The sequence below is a fragment of the Myodes glareolus genome, chromosome 19, assembly GCF_982192425.1.
Source record: "Myodes glareolus chromosome 19, mMyoGla1.1, whole genome shotgun sequence".
NCBI lineage: Eukaryota > Metazoa > Chordata > Mammalia > Rodentia > Cricetidae > Myodes > Myodes glareolus.
The window spans coordinates 37,044,597-37,065,650 of record NC_142044.1 but is presented as its reverse complement, the minus strand read 5'-3'; positions in this window follow the sequence as shown (position 1 = coordinate 37,065,650).

Below are 21,054 nucleotides of genomic sequence, written 5' to 3'. Positions count from 1 at the left end.
TAACACACAGAGGACATGGAGCAGACCATTGTAGGCCCCATGTTTGCTACTTCTGTCTCTGTGAGCCCTTGTGATTCAGTGGGCTCTATGTTCTCTTTGTGTCCTCCATGCCTTCTGACTCCAAAAGTCTTTACTCCTCCTCTTCTCTGGTGTTTCCTGATCTCTAGAGGGTGGGACGCGATGGAGAACTCCAGTTTAGACTCTCTCTTCTATTCATATCTGGCCTTGTACCAGTCTACCCACTGCCAGTGGCTGCAGGAGCAACAGTCTGCCCACTGCCATTGGCTGCAGGAGGAATCCTCTTTGGTGACAGTTAGAGAAGACACTGATCTATGAGTATAACACAGCATTAGGAATTAGGAATCTTATCATGTCTTTGCCAGTTGTGTTTGTTTGTCTGTGCCATAGGTCTCTGGGCTGTCCAGTTTCTGGCTTCTGGCCATCCAGCACTGTCCCTACAGGGGCTCCCTCTTGTGGTGCTTCAGGGTACACCAGTCATTGCTTGGCCACTCCCACAAGTTCTGTGCCACCATTGCTCCAGCACATCTTGCAGGCAGGACAGGTTGTACACTGAGGCTTTTGTGACTGGGTTGGTGTCCAGGTCTCTCTTTTCATAGCCTGCAGGGTACCTTTTGGTGCCAAAGACACTAGAATGTAGGGGTGAAGGCTCCAAATCCTCACCAGCTCAACATAACTACATCCAGTGAACTGTATGGAAGTTGTCCTTGGTAATGGGGCCCTAATTGTCAGTTTTCAGAGGGTGACCTAAGTTCTAGCATCAGCCTGGGTTGTTTAGAGATATTCAGAGACAATAATTCAATTGAATGTAACTCAGTCCCACTACCGTAACAGAAAATTAGGAAACAACCTTCCTCAACACCTAGCAATACCACTTTGGGTATATATCCAAAGGATGCTCAATTGTGCCACAAGGACATGTGCTCAACTATGTTCATAGCAGCTTTGTTTGTCATAGCCAGAACCTGGAAACAACCTAAATGCCCCTCGATCGAAGAATGAATAAGGAAAATGTGGTACATGTACACAATGGAGAACTACACAGCAGAGAAAAAAAATAACGTCTTGAAACTTACAGGCAAATAGATAGAGCTATAAAACATCATATTGATTGAGGTAACTCAGATCCACAAAGATAAGTATCATATGTACTCACACACAAGTGGCTTTTAGACATAAAGGGAAAAAAAGCCTACAAATCACAATCCCAGAGAACCTAGAAAACAATGAGGACCCTAAGAAAGATATACATGGTTCTCATCTACATGGGAAGTAGACAAAGATCTTCTGAGTAAATTTGAGCATGGGGACCATGGGAGAAGGTTGAAGGGGAGAGGAGAAGCAGTCAGAAAGGGAGCAGAGAAAAATGCATAGCTCAATAAAATCAATAAAAAAATCAAAAAATTAATATAAAATAAGAATTTATCTACAATACAATAAAAGTTTGACTATGAAGTTCAGAAAAACTTAAATAATTATAACCGTAAGTCCTAAGGAACTAAGTACTTTATATCCTTATTATTTTTAATGAGGTTGGAAAATTATGATTTGCCCCTCAAAAGCTGAGTGATCTATTCTTATTTTCTTACAAAAGTACGTCTATAATAGATTATTACAAAACCTAAAATAATACTAATACTTACATTATGAAAGAGAACATTTTCAGGCAAGACTCTAGCTTCCCCAGCCTCTTTGTTTACAATTAAGTATCCTTAAATAAATGTTTTCTTTTTATGTAAGCAGGAGGAATAAGTTGCCGTGAAGAAGGTTAATTATTTATGCACTTCATAATTGCTGGTGAAATTAGTTTTGTGAAAGACAGAAGTGCAGAAGGATCTACCATGCTTGGTCCCAAATAACTCGCTCCTTTCCACGAATCTTTACCAAGGCATGCTGGTTCGCAGTCACAACAAAGACATCTACAGTTTCTTGTCCTGCCCACATATCTTCAGGAGACACCAGTACAGCAATCACCTCCCGACTACAGCCACCAACTCCCCACTAAAGCTACTGACTCTCTATTACAGTTGGTAACTCCCCACTACAGTCACCAAATCTGAATACAGCTACCAACTCTATACTATGGCCACCAACTCCCTACTATAGCCAATGAATCCCCACTACAGCCACCAACTCCCCAATTCCCCACTACAGCCACAAACTCCCCAACTCCCCACTACAGCCACAACCTCCCCACTACAGCCACTGATTCCCCACTATAGCCAATGAATCCCCACTAGAGCCACAAACTCCCCACTATAGCCAACGACTCCCCACTACAGTCACCGACTCCCCCTCTAAGGAACTTTGTTGAATTTGTGCAGGACATGGTGGTGCCCACCTCCAATCCCAGCACTTGGCAGATCAGTGAGTTTGAAGTCAGCCTGTGCTACATGAGACACTGTATCGGGAAGTGAGGCAGGGAGAGAGGAAGGGAGAGAGAGGGAAGGAGGGTGGGAAAGGAGGAAAGTTTTGGCTTACCTCTTTGCTTATATCCCAGAATACTTCCAATTGCTACAAGGGCTGTAAACCCAAAACTAACCAGGTGAGGATTCAAGTCTAAAGAAAGAGCATATGATCTAGTGTTCTGGAGAAGAAATGTGTATATACCTGTAGGTATCCCACAAAGCTGTGGGATTTCTCTGGCCCACCACAGAAAGGAAGCTCTATCTTTTCTCTTGTACCACCCAGCTATTACTGCCCATCTCATCACTCCAAACACACATGTGCAGTGGGGACTCGTCAGCTAACTCTGTGCTGCCCTTGTCAAGACCTGCTACACATCCTCAGCTGTTTCATTTCTAAATGAGAGTTTTGCTTTGGTCAAAAGTCTAGACATCACCACTCATCCTCGATTCCAGGTCTGCAGGGCCTTTTCCCCTTACTCTACAAGACACAGCCGGCCCCTGCGCCCACCATCCTCCGCCCATCTCCCCGCCCCCTCGCCCTGTGAGACACAACCAGCCCCTGCGCCCACCGTCCTCCGCCCCTTCTCCCCGGCCTCTGCTCTCAATGACTTCTTCACCGACTCATTGGACTTTGTCTGTAGAGGGTTCTGCAGTGGTGGCTTCTGACTCCTCTAAACGAGGGTTCACTCTGACCATGTGCTTCATTGCCAGTATCCCAGCGACCAAGACATCCATTTGGAGCCAATAGTGAATCACTGTGCATTATAATGCCCTTCCCCGAAATTAATTCATTGTCCAGTCCTGGGACGGGTAAAGCACCCTCAGTGATGAGAAGTTCCTCTGAAACCCTGCCTTCAATCACCCAAGATGCAACAGAAGAGAGGCAACACCAGAGGATAAGGAATCAGCCTCTAGCTGGGCAGTTCCCAACCCGTGTGTCATAACCCTTTTGGGGTCTGATGACTCTTTGACAGGTCCTGTAAGACCATCTGTGTGTCAGATATTAAGATTCACAACAGTACCAGAATTACAGTTATGGAGTAGCACTGAAAATAATTTGAGGGTTGGGGTCCCCAAGAGATGAGGAACTGTACTAAAGGTCACAGCATTGGGAAGGTCGAGAACCATTGCTCTCGGTGGTTGTGGATCCATACGTCAGGGCCCTCATCTCCCCGAGTCCCCAAAGTAAGGGATGTAGATGAGATTTAGCTCTTCAGCTGCTTAAGGTCTGCATTGATTATTGAGTTTTTAATAATATTTTTACTAATTCTTTAAAAATTCCAGATAATGTATTTTTAACATATTCTCACGTCCCCCAAACCTCCCCAAATCCATCCCCACTTCCCACACCATCCAACTTTATGCTTTCTCTGTCTCTCTCGGTCTGTCTTTCCTCTTTCCCATCAGGTAAGAGTAAATTATTTTGTGTTGCTAAAATACTCTAGGGTGTGGGACCTAGAAAGTGGCAGACCTGCCAGGGGTCATATACTTAGGAAACTGACCCTCCCTCTAACAGCAACAACCAAATGCTACGAGCTCCTCAGGTAAGGGCTCGACTTTGTGTCCATCTCCCCATCTCCATCCTGGGATTTGTCAGGCTGGAGCTTGCACAGGCCTTTCTGCACACTGTGAGAATCGCTGTGAGTTCACACGCGCCCTGCTGTGGCCTTGTGCATGCTGTGAGAATCGCTGTGAGTTCACATGCGCCCTGCTGTGTCTAGAGAACACTGTAGGCATCTACAACCTCTTGCTCTTGTGGTCTCTCCACCCCTTCTTCCTGGATGACTCCTGAGCCTGCAGGGAGGGGTATGACAGGCACCCATTCAGTGCTTAAAACAGGTCAGTTATTCTCTGAATGGTGACCAACTAGGGAGTTTCTCTGATGAAGACTGAAAAACACACTAATCTATGGGCACAGGAATACGCTATTAGGAGTCATTTTCAAACACTTTCCACTTAGCAGAATAACAGCAGTAGACTCTCCCTAGGACCTAGGACTTATCTAGCAATGGGATCTTGACATTTTTATATTTTGCCATTTTAATATCTATTTGTTCATAGGGAAAGTAATTATGTGAGTAAATATGAAAATAGTAATGGTGTTTGAAGTTGCCTGTGCAGTTATCTATGAGTGCCCGTGTAAGAGCATGTGTGTTCTAATGGGGAAGCTAATCCAGGTCTTCACATACTGCTCTACTACGGAGCTGTATCCCTGGCTCACCTGTGTGCTCCTTCAATTTTCTCACTGCTCCCCTTTAGATGAACCAGTCCTATGAGACTAACTCGGAATAGGATAGGTGCGAAACTTATCTCAGAGTCACTTAAAGTGTCCTGTAAACCAAATGTGGTAGCTCACACCTGTATTCTCAGCATGTAGGAGGCTGGGGCAGGAGGATTTCCAGGAGTTCAAGACCAATCTCATCACACAGTGAGTTCCTGGCCAATAAGCCTACAGCATGAGAGTTTGCCTCAAAACCAAACACACATACAAACATACACACACACACACACACACACAGACACGCACAGAGAAAGAGAGAGTATGAGAGAGAGGGAGAAAGAGAGAGAGAGAGACAAAGAAAAGGAGGCAACACTGAGAAAACTCTCACGGTGGCAAGAACTAATCCAGTAGATGTTATCTGTGCTCTAGAAGTGGCACCAAGTGCATAACATGTAGGAAGGACCTGAATTCAGAAACATTTGATGACTGAAAAAGAGATGAAGAAATAATAGCAGGGGCTGCAGACAGCTCAGGGATTAAGAGCAAAGCCTACACTTCCATGATGTCGGAGTATTCCCAGCACCTACATGGCAGCTCATACCTCTCTGTAAGTCTAGTTCCAGAGAATTGAGCATGCTCTTCCAGTCTCCATGGACACCAGGAATTCCCTTGGTGTCCAGACATGCATACAGGCAAAATACCTCAAAACATTAAAAGAATAAACAAAAACTCCCAGAAAACTAGAGAAGAATTGTGATGTGGGAAAAAAAAACAAGAAATGTGTAAGCACACACAGACACACATATACACAGAGAGACACACACAGACAACACACATACACACACACAGAGACACACACAGACACACACAGACAACACACAGACACACACACACATAGAGACACACACAGACACACACATACAAACACACACAGACACACACACACAGAGACATATACAAAAACAAACATAAACACACACACAGAGACACACACACAGAGATACACACAGACACATACACACACACAGACACACACAGACACACACAAAGATACACACATACACAAACAGACACACATAATAGACACACTAAGAGACACACACAAAGATACACACACAGATACACACACAGACACACACACACAGAGATACAAACACACACACACACACACACACACACACGCACTGTGTGTAGAAGGTACTGCCTGGGGCCTACGTAGTGGCATATGCTTTAAAACCCAGGCAGGACTTATGTGAGTTTGAAGCCAGCCTGAACTATACATTCAGTGCTGCATAAACTCTCATGAAGATGTGGGCAGTACATAACTAATTAAACTTTTATAAACTAAACAAATAAACAAATGGGAAAAACTAAAAGAAAGAGCGGTGATGTGCAATGCAATTCTGAGCGACTAGAATTTGATTCCACACCATCCCAGTCAATCACTGTGTGGACTTAGGAGGGAAGTGCTGCCAGGTCTTCCCCATGTGAGGAACCAGGCACAGAGAAGGCAAGCAAAGTCCAAACCACACAGAGCCAAGATTTCAGAACCAGGGACGTCTCGTTGTTGGAAACTATGCCATAGCATCTCTGAGAACCGAGTCCCTGGGCTGAACAGGGTGAACAGGCAGAGGAAGAGATGCGCTTCAGAATTCTGCATCGTGAATTTTGTTCCTGAATGGCCCCCACCTGTGACCACAGTGCATCATCCACCTGGTGACACATACATACTCTTCTATCCCATGCACAGCGCACAGTGAGTCCTCCCTAGCACTATGTAGGGATGAGCCATGGGGACCACACACCCACGGCTTACAGGCTGTGTAAAATCAGGTGCAGCCTCAATTGCTCTGTAATCCCATTTCTCCATTTCCACAGAAGGAAACTAGAAACATCTCGCTCCCATGGCTACTTATAATGAATGAAAGTTCCAGAATAGTCCCTGGCACACACTGAGCATTCAGTACACATTCTCTGTTCTAAACACAGAAAGACAAATCCCCTGTGTTCTCACTTACACGTGGAAGCTAAGAAGGTACCAGAGCCTGGGAATGGTGTCGGGAGGGAGAGGTTAGCAGTACACACTCTCTACATTGTCTGTGTAGATAGTACCAAAATGCAAAGATAGTGGGCCAACTTCATCAGCGTGTAGACAGTCAAGTCAGGAAATATAAGACAATGCAGATCAGAAAAATAATTAAAAGTCTAAGATTTCTCATCTCCCGCCGGGGACTGGAGTATAAGGTCTTCTTCAGACAAAGGAAGTGGACAGAATTTATGCAGTCGAGTCTCTGCATATTCATGAGTGAAAGCTCTTGAGTGTGGGCATGTTCTTCAGCTCACGCAGTAACACATTTCTGAGCATGCCCAGTTTAGGATCAGAGCTCAAGAAGGAAAACTGAAGGACACAATTGTGTTATCCTTCAGCTCAGACTCAAGGGATACATGCTGACAGGACAAGCTTGCAGACAGAAACACTTGGGGTGCTCAGCTTGCCTTCTGACGATGGCAGGCAGCAAGACCACTGGGTTTGCTCTGTTGTAGAGTTAAAGGTGTATTAATACAAGAGTTTTCCCCTAAAAGTATCTTCACAGCAAGTAAATTGTGTAGAGAAGGCCAAGAAAGAGAATGCAGTGTGGACATTTACGGCTGTAAAGAAGGAGACTCAGAAGACATGAAAAGAACCATTTTCTCTGGAGATAAGGAAGAGTCTCTCATGGGGGATTTCCTACCGAGGGCTCCAGGCCTCGGCTGTCTTCCCAGGGAAAGGTGGAGTTTGCTTTGGGGGTCTTACACACTGTGTTACCATAGTTCAGAGCAAATATTGCCCACTCCCTGCTCTGGAGTGCAGGCTGCCTGAGCCTTGCTCAGTTGCGGACAAATACGCTCTTTCCTTGAACCATACATTTCAGAGACCTTTGAGAGAAAGGGACGCTGGAGTCAGGGCGAATGGAGAGAGAAGGCATGGAAGCCTTGAGCATCCTGGAGTGAGGGGAGCTGGAGCAGTGAGGGCTGTGCGGAGCAGCGAGCCCTTAGCGTGGGGTGGAGTGTGTGGGTGATTGCCGGTCCAGCTCCAGGCCCAGGCCACAGGGACGGGCTCCTCATAGTGCAGTGTGATCTAAAGCGAGACTGCAGAGAATAAGGTCAAAAATCAAGCCTACCAAGAGGAAAGCACCTCTGCCCCCCCTCTTTTCCCAAATCCTGCATTCATGTATCTTGCAATATTGAAAAATCTCATCTCAGGAATAGCACATATTTCTGTCAGGATCTGCCAGGATTTCTGATGCGCCTGATAGAAACCTGCTTTGTTTCCATGTGAGATAATGATGCAAGTCCTCACACATCTGTTTGGGCGCGATAAAGATCACATCACTGGAGGTATTCTACTGTAAGTACCATCTATATTTTCTCTCTCCCAAACCCTCCTCTCTTGCAGACCAAACCCTTTCCCTCTCTTCCCTTTACTTCAGCATGCCTTTGTGTGCGTGTTGTCTCTCTGACTCTCACTTCCCCAAATCTTGTTTTGTTTTTTCCACACCTCATGCCCTCCTGTTTACAGGAATGCACTGGACAACTGAGGAATTGCTACAGAATCCGGGATAGGTGTTGTAAAGTCATTGTGAGCAGGCTGCCCCAAACCATGTAAAATATTTTATCCTTTCCCCAGTTCTGAGAAATCTTGTGTAAATACTTTTGACCTGCTTATTAATAGAATCCATCCTAAAATAATACTTCTGGGTATCTAATTGATTTATACAATAATGAAATCTAATGTTTGTCATAAAGACAAAGAATCCGCATGCGGAATTGTGTATGTCCTGTCAAGATGCTCTTGGTCTCCTTAAATTCTTTTCTCATTAATTTTTGGGTATTGTGTTCAATTTGCCTGTAGTGTGTGGTGGGTGAAGAGCTGGAGATGGGGACCTATCATAGAAAGCTGTGAGCCCTGTCTGTCAGATTCTCAAATGGACCAAAAAACAAACGAGCATCAAGCTAAACCTCGCTCCCCGTGTAAAAGAATAATCTTTGACTCCTTTTGCCTTTTATTGAGATAAAATTTGGGAGAAATCAGAAAGATTTTCACTCTGTGGGGTTGTTGAGATTAAAGCATTGATGACGCGGTGCGACTGGTAATCAATGGTCTGTCAGACTAGCTTACGAAAGATACAGCTTTAATAAAACAGAAGGAAAACTTACACCAGAATCCCAACCGTCCTGAATGCCGAAGCCAGGCCAGAGAGAGCAGGGAAGTGCACCCGCCAGCCAGGTTTATTGGTAAACTTTTGCCTTAGGGCAACATGCCCCACGGACAGAATGTGATTGGCTGAACTCCCCTATCAAAGCACTTTGAAATAAGGGAGAGACAAAGTGGGAGGGGGAGAGACTGGAAATGAAGGTGCGGGGCAGAAGGGGCCTAAGGGCACTGGTTGTTTTTGCAGAGGACATAGGTTCAATTCCACGTGCCCACATGGCAGCTTACATCCATTTATAGCTCTAGCTCCAGGAGATACCACTCGCCCTTCTGACTCCTGTGGGTCCTACATGCATAAGATGCATTCGCGCACACACAATAAAAACAAACCTTTAAGTGATCAAACTAAACTGCAGAATATCATTAACAAGACTAAGGGTGAGGCTTGTGTGTTGTTTCACAATTAGAGCAAGAAGCAAAACTTTGAAATGGAACAGGGACCTCAGAGTGGGCAGACATGCAGTTACCTCTGGAGGTTGAGGGAATAATAACCACTTACACTTAGCAGATGCCCACTTAGGAGGGAAGACAGTGAATCCCAGCTTCTTCCTGTGGTTTCTCTGAGACACATGCATGACCTGGGGTCACATAATTAGTGGGTGGCTCAACCTGCACTCTGGAAGCAGGTGGTCACATTGCTGTATAGCTTCCTTTACTTTGGGCAGTGAGGAGGTTGAGCATAGGGCATGTCTAGAGGTCTCTTTGACCAAGATGATGATATTTTGAAGGGCTGACATCTATTGACCCACTTAAGATTTGAGGAGACCACCTTAAGGGGACAGAGTTAGCAAAATTGTAGGTCTTTAAACTGATCCCCATGTAAAATGTGGTTTATGTCTTCTTCTGTTCCCCAGCTTTGTTCACAGTTAAAATTTACGGTTTTAAATGGGGTGTCGTAGGCAGAACTGAGATGTGGCACTGTGAGGCAGGGCTGGAGTTCCTAAAGAGAGCCCAGGAGAGGAACCCCAGCAGTTTTGTGGATGCCGGTGCCTAGTTATGGCCATCAGAAACAACAGTCACGATGAAATGGAGCCCACTGGTGCCAGCAGACAGGCTATATGTGCTGCCAAGGGCAGGGACAGAGAGGCTACCCAGGCCCCTTGAAGGAGCCCAGAAGACCGTGGGTGAATCCCTGATATTGAGCTTTGAGTCATGTACACTGTTGGGAGTTAGATTTTTACTTGTCTAGATTGTGGCTGTGCCCTATTTCATCTCTCTTGAAGATTATCAACAAACAAACAAATACATAAACCAAAGGGACTTAATTTTTCATATTGCACAGCCCACAATTGAGAGATTTTAAACCTTTTTAAAAAATAAAGTTTTGAAGCTTCACAGAAGATTGAAATTTAGAAACTTGATATTTTCTTTAAACATTTAAGATTATTTAAGAATATTATGTGTCACATTAAGATTTTTAAATGTTGTATATTATGATGTCTTTTTAGCATGTAATCTTAAGGAAAGTAAAAGGCTAAAGAGTTAGTACCCTCGCTATGAGCACCAAACACTAATCACGAGAAACTGGGATGTTTCTATCTTATGATGCAGCAAGAGTTTCAGTTCAAAAGCTGTTAATGTTTTAAAAGCTAAGTTAACAGGGATAAAAATTCAAGTCCTAGTCTTATAAAACCTTCTAACATGTTGTTAGTAATAGAATGATAAAAATATAATCAGAATATTTAAATTAGTTATCACCTTTTGCATGACCAAATTCTTTAATGTGTTCAGAACTAAACTTACAGACACACTAAGCACAAATGTAATTTATTTACAGAAATAAGCATCATTTATCCTCCTGTATATGTTTTCATGTTTAAGGCTCAGGCAAATAGATGAAAAGAAGTAAAGTTTACTTAAAATCAGGTATGCTTAATAGATGGCCTTCAAAACTCTTTGGAGAGCTGGGCGGTGGTGGCGCACGCCTTTAATCCCAGCACTCGGGAGGCAGAGGCAGGCGAATCCCTGTGAGTTCGAGGCCAACCTGGTCTACAAGAGCTAGTTCCAGGACAGGCACCAAAAACTACAGAGAAACCCTGTCTCGAAAAATGAAAAAAAAAAAAAAAACAAAAAACAAAAAACAAAAAACAAACAAACAAAAAAAACTCTTCGGAGATCTGCTGACCAAGGCATTTAATATGTTAAATGGAAAAAAAAACTTCCTGCTAGAGACAGAAATGCTGGTCATAAAGGCTGAAGAAAGTGATTTAAGGTCTATCAAAATGTTTCTCTTTTTATGCTATTGTTATACTAAGATTTCAAAAGCCATAACTTTTGCTGTCACCCAAAGGCATGAGTCTACTTCAGCTATTTTACAGACACCTGTTAGGTGCTTTTTCTACAATGTGGATTTAAGTGCAGATGTCAAACAGTGCTAATGTTAATGTGGACTGTAGGGAAGAGCATGTATTTTGCATCTGTAGCATAGAATATTCTGAATATATATGATTTGTGGTGAGTTTAATCATGAAGTGTCTTGGTTCGATTTTGAGCTTGTGACCTATCTAAAGATGGGTGTGAGCCGTTAAAGGCAAGGCAACCTGCTTTTGTATCAATGCCTGGTCTGTGTGCTCACTAGTATTTGTTTTTTGCAGTTACTAACTCAAATTTTGGTATTGTACATATTTATAATTGGTAGGTCTTCTTCATGAATTTTTCTCTTGTTGTTATTTAGTGACCTTCTTTATATTTTCAATTTTTTGCTTATGACTGATTTCATTCACTATCAAAATAATACACCAGTTTATTTGAGGCATTTGTTGTCTCAAAAAATTATTTTCAACATTTGACTCTCATTTGCAACTGTCTTCGCCAATAAGGTGTGCTGCTGCTTCTTCCTCTTTTTCTTTCTCCTCCTCCTCTTCCTCCACTCCTCCTCCTCCTCCCTCCTCCTCCTCCTCCTCTTCTTCTTTTTTTCTTCTTCTATCTCTCTTGTAGCCCTAGCTGTCCTGGAGCTAGTTATGTAAACCAGGCTGGCCTCAAACTCACAGAGATCCTCCTGCCTCTGCCTCCTGAGTGCTGGGATTAAAAGCTTGTGCCACCACACCTGACCTGAATCTTATAAATTTGTGGCTGTTTTCTGATTGGTTGGATTGTCATCTATTCTCTTCTGTCCCGCCGATAGTATCAGGGAGTTTGCTGGTGCACTGCTGGACGAGATGGACGCCTTCCTTACTCTCCTTTGCTCCTGTCACGAAACTTGTCCTTTGCTGTCCTTGGCTTACTTCCGTGTGTTTCTGGTTTTTCCTCTACACTTTTTGGGTGTCTTATCACCGTCTTTACAACTCTCAATGTTTTCCCTCTGGTTCTCTGTAGAAGAATCTGCTTTATTCCTATTCCAACTCTTCTCCTTTAGTGAATCGCACAGAGGAGTCTTCTAGTCTGTCATCTTACCCAGAATGTATAAAACTCAATTATGTTGATATTATGTGCTTCAAAGAAAACATTCTCTCTCTTTCCCTCTGTGTCTTGACTACTTTCAGCTACACAGCCTCCTGGGTCACATGCTCCCCTTCCTGAGACTCTGTCTCAGCTCAGGCTCAAAGTAATGGAGCTACCAATGTTGGGCTGAAATCTCTGAAAACAAGCCAAAGTAAATCTTTCTTCCATTAGATGGATTTTTTGCATAATTAAGCCCAAACCTCAGTGAAACACTTCCTCCATCCAGGCTCCACTTCCTAAAGGTGTCATAACCTCCCAAACAGCGCCACCAGCTGGAGACCAAGTGTTCTACACGAGCCTGTGGGAAAGACTTATCCACAGCTAGGTTTAGTTAGGAACTGTAACTCTTTCAATGCTGAGGACTGACCCGGGCCTTGAACATGCCAGGCAAGCAAACACTCTGCCTCCGAGCTGCATCCCAGCCCTGATCCTGTGGTTCTGTTCATGAAATTAAACATATTATCAAGTAAAATAGAGAGAAAATGTGTCTAATGCCTGCTTATGCTGCACTTGAGTATTGAAAGCCATAGACATTGTCTCTGTCTACATTTCTCAGATATTATTTCAAAGAAGTACATAAGAGCCTAATGCTTACTGTGCCAAATGCTGGGGTGCCAAAGACAGCATTCCAATAGTGTCCCTGATGTGAAGATGAATATTTCATGCTGGGAAGAATTAAAGGCAGGAGTTAGTGATGAAGAAATGACCCTGGTTAATTGAATGTCCCTGATACTCTAAAAAAAAAAAAAATACTCCTAGCCCATTTTTCTTTTGTAAAAAGGTGTGTGAGTGAGAGATTACTTCCATGAACTTTTGCCTTAGCAGTCACATTACCCAATAAGTCAATAACCCGTTCTGTTTCAGGTGTTACATTTTGATAGAATTTAATCAAGAGTCTCCAGGAAGCAACTTAAAGAGAAGAGCCAAATCCTCAGTAATGATAAGTAGTTAAGAGCATACCAGGGATACAATGAAAATTATAAATTTGGTTCCTCTAGGTTATTTCTCTGAGAGCTAAGCGTTAGTTTAAGCCTCAGCTAGATGATCAGGAGAAGAGAATGTCCTCCATGTGATGAATGACTAACACCTCTGGGAATCTAAACAGCAGTAGCTTAGAACTTTGGGCCCTGATTGAGATTTCTTTTGTATTAGAAGTTGGACTTGTTTCCATTTTCTCTTTCTCCCAGGAACGGACCATTGATAATGAGCTAGTTGCACTCTGAGGGAGAAACAGAAGCATTTAAACTCAAATTAAGGAAACAACAAGAAAATTCTGAGTTCTGGGCTGGTTGTGCTAGGTCATGCTGAATCAGTGAAACCCCTCCTTCTCTCTTTGGAATTCAGTCACTGACACTCTGCTCTGGTCTCTCCTGACACCCTGCTCTGGTCTCTCCTGACACACTGCACTGGTGGGCCCTTGACTGAAAGAGTTGACAGGCAGTTTGTAACCAGAGTGTTCTGAGTCCCAGCTACCATTAATTCCTTCCAATCCTTTGAAATAATTCTATTCTGAGTAGCCCAGTTGTTTAAATTCTGTCTTACATAGAGTCAATACATGTCACATACCACCATTAGTTCTTTAAATCACTTCAGACCTATCTTTTCTGTAGGTTTTCAACTAATCTGAACACAAACACTTTGCCTTTTTCTGCCAGTAATATTCCTTTTTTCTTGATCTAGCATGCCCCCTTTTTCTACAGAGAAGGGTGTTTTATCTTGATTTATTCTTTTTTTTTCCAGGAGCCATTTATTGCCTCTCCTGATATGAGAAATTTAAATTCCCCATGTTCCTGTCAATCCTGAAGTCCTCTTACCCAAGAGCATCCTTTATACCTTCAGTTCTGGAGTCCCTGGATCCCTTCCTTCTCCAAGCCTCACAATGCTGTGTGCCAAGTATCAGTGTTCTGTTTCACGGGTCTGTGGAAGAGAATGGTCACAAAAAGACGAAGTTTAGATTTAGAAAAACAGCAGGGTGTGTGGCTACTGGTGAACTGACTACCCTTTGGACCTAGAAGAAAGAGAGAAAGAGAAAGAAAGAAAGAAAGAAAGAAAGAAAGAAAGAAAGAAAGAAAGATGGGAAAAGAAGGAAAGAGAGAGAGAGAGAGAGAGAGAGGAGGAGGAGGAGGAAAGAAAAAGAAAAAAATCCTTCTTTACTGTTATACAATTTACACACCTCTCAGCAAGTCAGTTTCTCCGTACCAAATCCTCTTATCTGAAGCTGTTTGAAAGATTCATTTACCCAAGCAATACTCAGCTGTGAAACATCTTGGTTTTCCACATCCTCTCATAACTAAGTTTTTGCAACGGCTCTGAATACTTCAGGAGAACTCAGAGAAGAATCAAACACTTCAAATAAAAGGTAGCATTACAATAGGTAGCATCACAAAACGCATTTCAAAGCCAAGGTGCTAATACCCCGAAATTGAAACCACATGTCAGATCTCTCTTTACAACCATTCATGACCCCTGTGCTTACTCTACAGCCAGTACTACTGCACTTCCTGTCGCTACAGATTTTTATGTTCTGCATATCACCTGAGATTGGACTTACATGAAGCTTGGTCTTTGATAACTGGTTTCATTAACATATTGAATATATAGCACTCACATACACATACATTCATATGTAAAATTCCTTTGAAGTGACATAGTGTTTCCAAGGTACACCTGTTGGAGGGGTAGTCACCAGTATCTGCTTTCATGTAAACTCAGTTCTGCAAGTGTAAAATCCTGGCACCGACAGTGTCTCTGTGGGCCTCCTGTCCTACCTGTGGGAGGGGAAAGACTCTTCTGGGCATGCACTTGTGGCCAGAGTAGCAGTAGCATCTGCTACTACATTTAGGTACATCAGCAGCTAGAGTAGACGCTAGTATCACATTTGTTTATATAATTTTTGTTTATATAAAAACATTTTGTTTATATAAAATCGATTTGGAGGGATGATTTTACAGGAAAAAGCAAAGGCGTGTCCTCATAAGACTGTTTCTAATGTGTCCCAGAGGTTTTGTTCTTCTTTTTCTCATTTAGTTCTAGGAAAAAAAAAGTCTTTATTTCTTTCTTGATTTCTTCTTTGACACAGTAATCACTCAGTAATGAGTTGTCTAATCTTCATGAGTTTGTATATCTAATAGAGATTCGTTTGCTGTCAGTTTTCAGTGTCATTACTGTGTGGCCAAGTGGGATACTTGGTGTCATTTCAGCCTTTCTGAGCTTGTTCAGATTTCTTCTGTGTCCTAAGATGTAGTCTGTTTTCGAGAAGTTTCATGTACTGCTGAGTAGAATGCATTTGGGGGGAGGTAGTGGTGGTTTGGTGTGTGTGTGGGTGTGTGTGTGTGTGTGTGTGTGTGTGTGTGTGTGTGTGGAATATATCTGTTAAATCCATTTGTTGTATAATCATGTATATAATGTATAATGCCATTTAGTTCTAATGATTTTTCTGTTTAGGTTTTGACCAGAAGACCTGTCTACTGAAGAAAGTGAGGTACTGCAGTCACCTCTTGTTTTTATCTGATGTTGGTCTGTGTCTTTAACTCCAGTAGTATACTTTTTATGAAATTGGAAACAGAGTGTGGTGCATGCGTGTTTAGGATAGCAATGTCTTCTTCCTTAACTGTCCCCTTGGTCCCTCTTTATCTCTTTGGGATTGTTGTAGTTTGAAGTCTATTTTGTAAAGTATTGGGATAACGGTACCTGTTTGCTTTATGATACCATTTGATGGATGTACTTTTATTCATTTTCTCACTCTAAGGTCATACTTACCATTAAAACGAAGGTGTTTCTTGTAGACAACAAGATAGATTGATTCTGCGCTTAATCTGTTCAGCTGGTATATACAGTCATAGATTTAAAAATAGTTTAAAAATAAATAGTTTTAAAAATAAAGAGAAGCCTTTAAAATGAATAAAGTATTTAAAAATGGAATAAGCCATGCAAAGATGGGAAGTACACAAGGAGTTTGGATCCTGTGTGTTGTTTGTTGTCTTTGAGACTTTGTATTATGGAAGCTGTTAGACTAAACCAACCTATGTATTTTAAGAATATCTTGACTTCAAAATGCAAGTCAAAAGGGGTATTGCTTTGGGGAATAGGTTATGCTTTTATTTCAATGTGAAATGAGAGGCTGTGGATTCATTCCAGGTTGATATGGATCAGGTTTGACCATGGAAAACCCCCTGTAAAATCTTGGCCAAAGATATAAAGAAATAAGCCTAGAAAAACTACAAAACACATTACATATATTTTACCTGCTCAAACAAATAACAAAAAAATCATCTTTGGCCAACTTATGTACAACATACAGTCTATACTTGAGTTAACACAGATAGTGTTGTAACCTTTAAAGTTCATATATTTTTAGATCAAGGGGATCAAACAGAAATAAAAATAAATGGCCCAGATGACCCAACATCTCAAATCACCTCTCTTGCAGTTTCCTCAGAATTCTGCATCCAGAACAGTTTCAAGGCTACTGATGAGATGGTCCAACCTCACAGACTACTCCAGCCAAGACTTAATAATTTTCCTGATTTTCTCAAGGTTCCCCCAATGATGCCAGTGCCTCCAGACAACAGGAAGCAGTCTAGAGAAAATAATGCCCACACTACCAAAACATGAGTTATGGATATTTGTTTTCATTAAAGGGGGTGGTTACAAGTTGTTATTGGTCATAGAAAAAGTACTAAAAAAAAAGAACTAAAAAAAAGAAAGAAAAGTACTAAATTGAAAGATCTCTTTCTAAAGGAAAAGGGGGATACAAAATAGGAACGATAGAAAAAAATGGGTAGGTTATTAAATCTACTTTAGTCCAAAAACAACTATTAATCTCAAAATATTTTAAATTGGTCTGTATTTTGGTTTATTGATACAATTTAAAGTTAGTTGTGTTACATGATATGTATGTTACTACTCTTGTTTGGGGTATTGTGTTTATACAACTCATTTAAAATGTAATATATAATTAAAAATAACAGATTAGTAGTCAGTCATTTATAATAAACTTGAAGTCTTATTAGGTATACTTTCAAGGTTAAACACATATATTTTGATAGATAAATGATCTTCAAACACTTCAAAGACCAACAGACTGTGGCATTGGATATGCATAATAACCTAAGTCATTTCATGACAGAGAAACACATTTGACCTGACAGCCAACAATTTATTTCAAAAGAAGATGGTGGGCATCAAAAAACCTCCCTGTGGACATTTCTTTCTCTCTGGCAAAAACTGGCCATCTGGGTAAAAAAACTGCTCTTGTCTCAACTGACAATATACTGTCCAAACTGGATCAGAACAACACACACACACACAAATCTTCTGCCAAATATATTCAGGACAAGGTAGGCCAGTCCTTCAAAATTCCCTGTTATTCAAAAATGTCTCTCAGATATACGAGGCCTGTAGGCCAAGGTTAGATATCTGAATCTTACTAAACAACTTTGGGTAAGTGCTTAGGCAGACAGATGGCCCTATTGCTAGGTAACATTACACCCTTCTGGGTTCTTTCTTGGAGTTAAAACCTAAATAATTAGACTTAAAGCTTTCCTTAGTTATGATAAAAAGTAAACTAGGCATAAAAGTTTAGACTCACAAGATAATATAAACTAATACTTATTCTCTAAATTTGCCATTTGGACTGGATATTGGAGCCGCAATTCTTATTCAACAATTGTTTTGTTATATATAGTTTTACTATGTTAAAGCTAAAACCTTTCTTTTTATTAGACAAAAAGTGGGAGATTCCTAGGAATACTCTTTGTATACTGTAAATATGTATTACTCTCACTGGTTAATAAAGAGCCGAGTGACCTATAGCTGGGCAGGAAGAATCGGAGTGGGAGAGGCAGAGTAGGAAGACGCTGGGGAAAAGAAGGGCAGAATTTCAAGAGACACAGAATGAGCAGAATGGGAAGTATGTAGATGAGGTAAGCAAGCCTTAGGGCAGCACATTAATTAGTAGAGAAAAATTAATTTAAGTTATTAGAGCTAACTATAATCAGGCCTCACCTATTGGCCAAGCATTCACAATTAATAATAAGACTCCATGTGGTTGTTTAGTAACTGGCAGTCGGAACAGAGAAAATATGATTACAGCCCTGTATCTTTTGCTTGGAAACTGAGGTCATTAATATTTAAAATTATTACTGAAAGTGAGTATTGATTGCAGTCATTGTGTTGTTGACTTTTGGTGGTGTTGCTTGTGTTCTCAGCAGTATTTTGTGTGTCTGTAATTATAGATTCATTGTCTTTCTGCAATCTCTTAGTTATGCTTCCTTCAAGAGAGCTTCAGCTTGAAGGATTGCTTCTAATGTTTTCCTTAGGTTTGATCTTACATAATATTTTAGGCTTTTTACATCAGAGAATGTTTTTCTCTCTACTTCAACTATGGCAGATAGTTTTGCTGAATATGGTAGTATAGGTTTCCAGTCATGGTCTTTGAGGACTTGGAATGCATTGCTCCAGCCTATTCTGGCTTTTAAATGCCATTAAGAGATCCGATGTTATTTGAAGGGTTTTCCTTTACATACGTCTTTTGCTTGCAGATTTCAATTCTCCTCCTCTGTTCTGTATACTTATTTGAACTATTATAAGGTTTTCATTGAGGTCTTGCTGGTTGGGGTTCTGTGTGTTTCATGTTACCTGCACGGGGTGTCTTTTCTTTGGGGGAGGGGACATTTTTCTTTAATCTTTTTAAACATCTGTCTATGCCCTTGACTATGCCCTCATCTATTCCTATAATTTGAAGGTTTGGTCTTTTCGTGGTACCTCATATTTCCTGTCTGTTTCTTTCCTATTTCTCTTATTTTTTTCATATTCTTTGCTTACTCCGTCTAGATTCTCTACTTTATCTTCAAGCCCTGATATACCATCATCTGGTTGGCTTATTTATTCTACTTGAAAGGCTGTCCCTTGAGTTTTCTAGTTGAAAATTCAAGTTTTAGTTTCTAGTTATTGGAACTTTTGATTACATATTCATTTCAGTTTGAGGTCTCCTCAATGTTTATGTCTCTTTATTGAATTTTGTTTTCAATTCCTGGACTTTCTTTGTCATTTAAATCAGTCCTATGCTTTCATTTTCTTGGGATTCATTCAGCTGTTTATTCTCTTTAATTTCATGAACTGTTTATCTGTGTCTCTCTTAAATTCCTTGAATTCTCTGATGAAGTTTATGATTTCTCTTTCCAATTCTGTGTCCTAGGTCATCTAGATAATTCTCATTGGTAGCTATTTACACAGAAGTGGTGGATTTTACAGGGAAGATTCTGTCTTGATTCTTCACAGTTATTATATTTTTATCACGAAATTTAATTTAGACATAGGGACTTCTTTTGTTAGTTCTGTGTCTGATATGGACAGAACAGCTTGGGTCAGGACACAGGATGTGTGGATCAGGTTGGCTTAAAGTTAGTAAAGTGAGACACAGGGGGCTGGGCTGGTGTTTAATGTGCATCCTGGTCCAAGTCTAAATTTGGGGGGTAAATCTGGGGCTTAGGGACGGTGAATGGAGGAGAGGCTCAAGAGAACTCACTCAGTTAGACCATGGTGCAAGATGCACCGCGTCTGGCTGCCCAGAGAGATTGAAATACAGTGCAAGAGGGGCCTGTGTGTTGAGGGTGGACCGGGTGTGTCTTTGCCCATGCCTGGAGGTTGAGGACCATGCAAGCATGTGTGACTAGACTAAGCCAGGGTGCTGGCTGAGGGACCAGGCTAGAGCAGGTAGTCTGAGAAGTTGTCAGCACTATGGAGATCTCTTTCCTCACAGGCAACTTCCTCCTTTGTTTGCCACTAAGCTTCAGTCTTTTCTTTTGTTCAGCATGAGGTTCTTGGGGGGTATTCTAGTTTCTTGGGGTCACCTGATGCAAGGGTCTGCTAACCAAAAGGAGGGACATGGGTGTTTCTCCGATTTATCTTCATTCCTGCCAGGCAGGTTACAAGGGCAGGAAGCAGTTTGAAAAGCCATATGCTAGAGTGCTTCACAAGCTGTCTCCTGGGTCCTGAGTAAATGAATAGTCGACACTGATCCGTTTTCTGAGCTGTAGACACCTGAGCTGAGCAGACTTGAAACAGCCGGGAATCTCCACACCAGGGCTGTGCTCTTTCTGATCCTGGAAGTGAGGACAACCTAAGGCCGAGATGAAGGAACAGCGAAGGGAAGCTTCAAATCTGGTGTCTGTGACCTGCCTGACCTTGATCCTTGGAAGCACTCGAGGAGAGCTGGTTGGGCACATATACCATCGTGGCTGTGATTGGCTGACAAGAATCCCATGGAGGAGCTGTGGCCTGGCTGACCTGTGAGCAGAACCAACTGCTGCTCCTGCTCTCTTCCCTGTCCTCTCAGGGAAGTGACACAAAAGTCTGAGCATGTCAACAGAGCTTCTGACAGGGCTTCCGGCCTACAGCCTCCTGACAGCACTCAGGGCAACTGCAGGTGGATGATGGGGTCAGAGGCCTGAGGGGAACACCTGGCTATGCTTTCTTATCTCTGCTCAGGGTGTCATTAACATTCCAAGCGGCAGGACCAGTGTTCAGGGTTAGATGTGAAACACCTGAGACACCGCCATGGCCTGAGACACCGCCATGGGCTGACGAGTCCTCAGCTGGGGATGCTGGTTGGGGAGGTTTGAGATTCTTTGTGAGGGAGACTTTCCATGAAGGAAGTAAGTTGCTTCAGAAGAAGGGGCTTGAGTTTTAGAGCCTGGGCCTAGTTCTTGTTC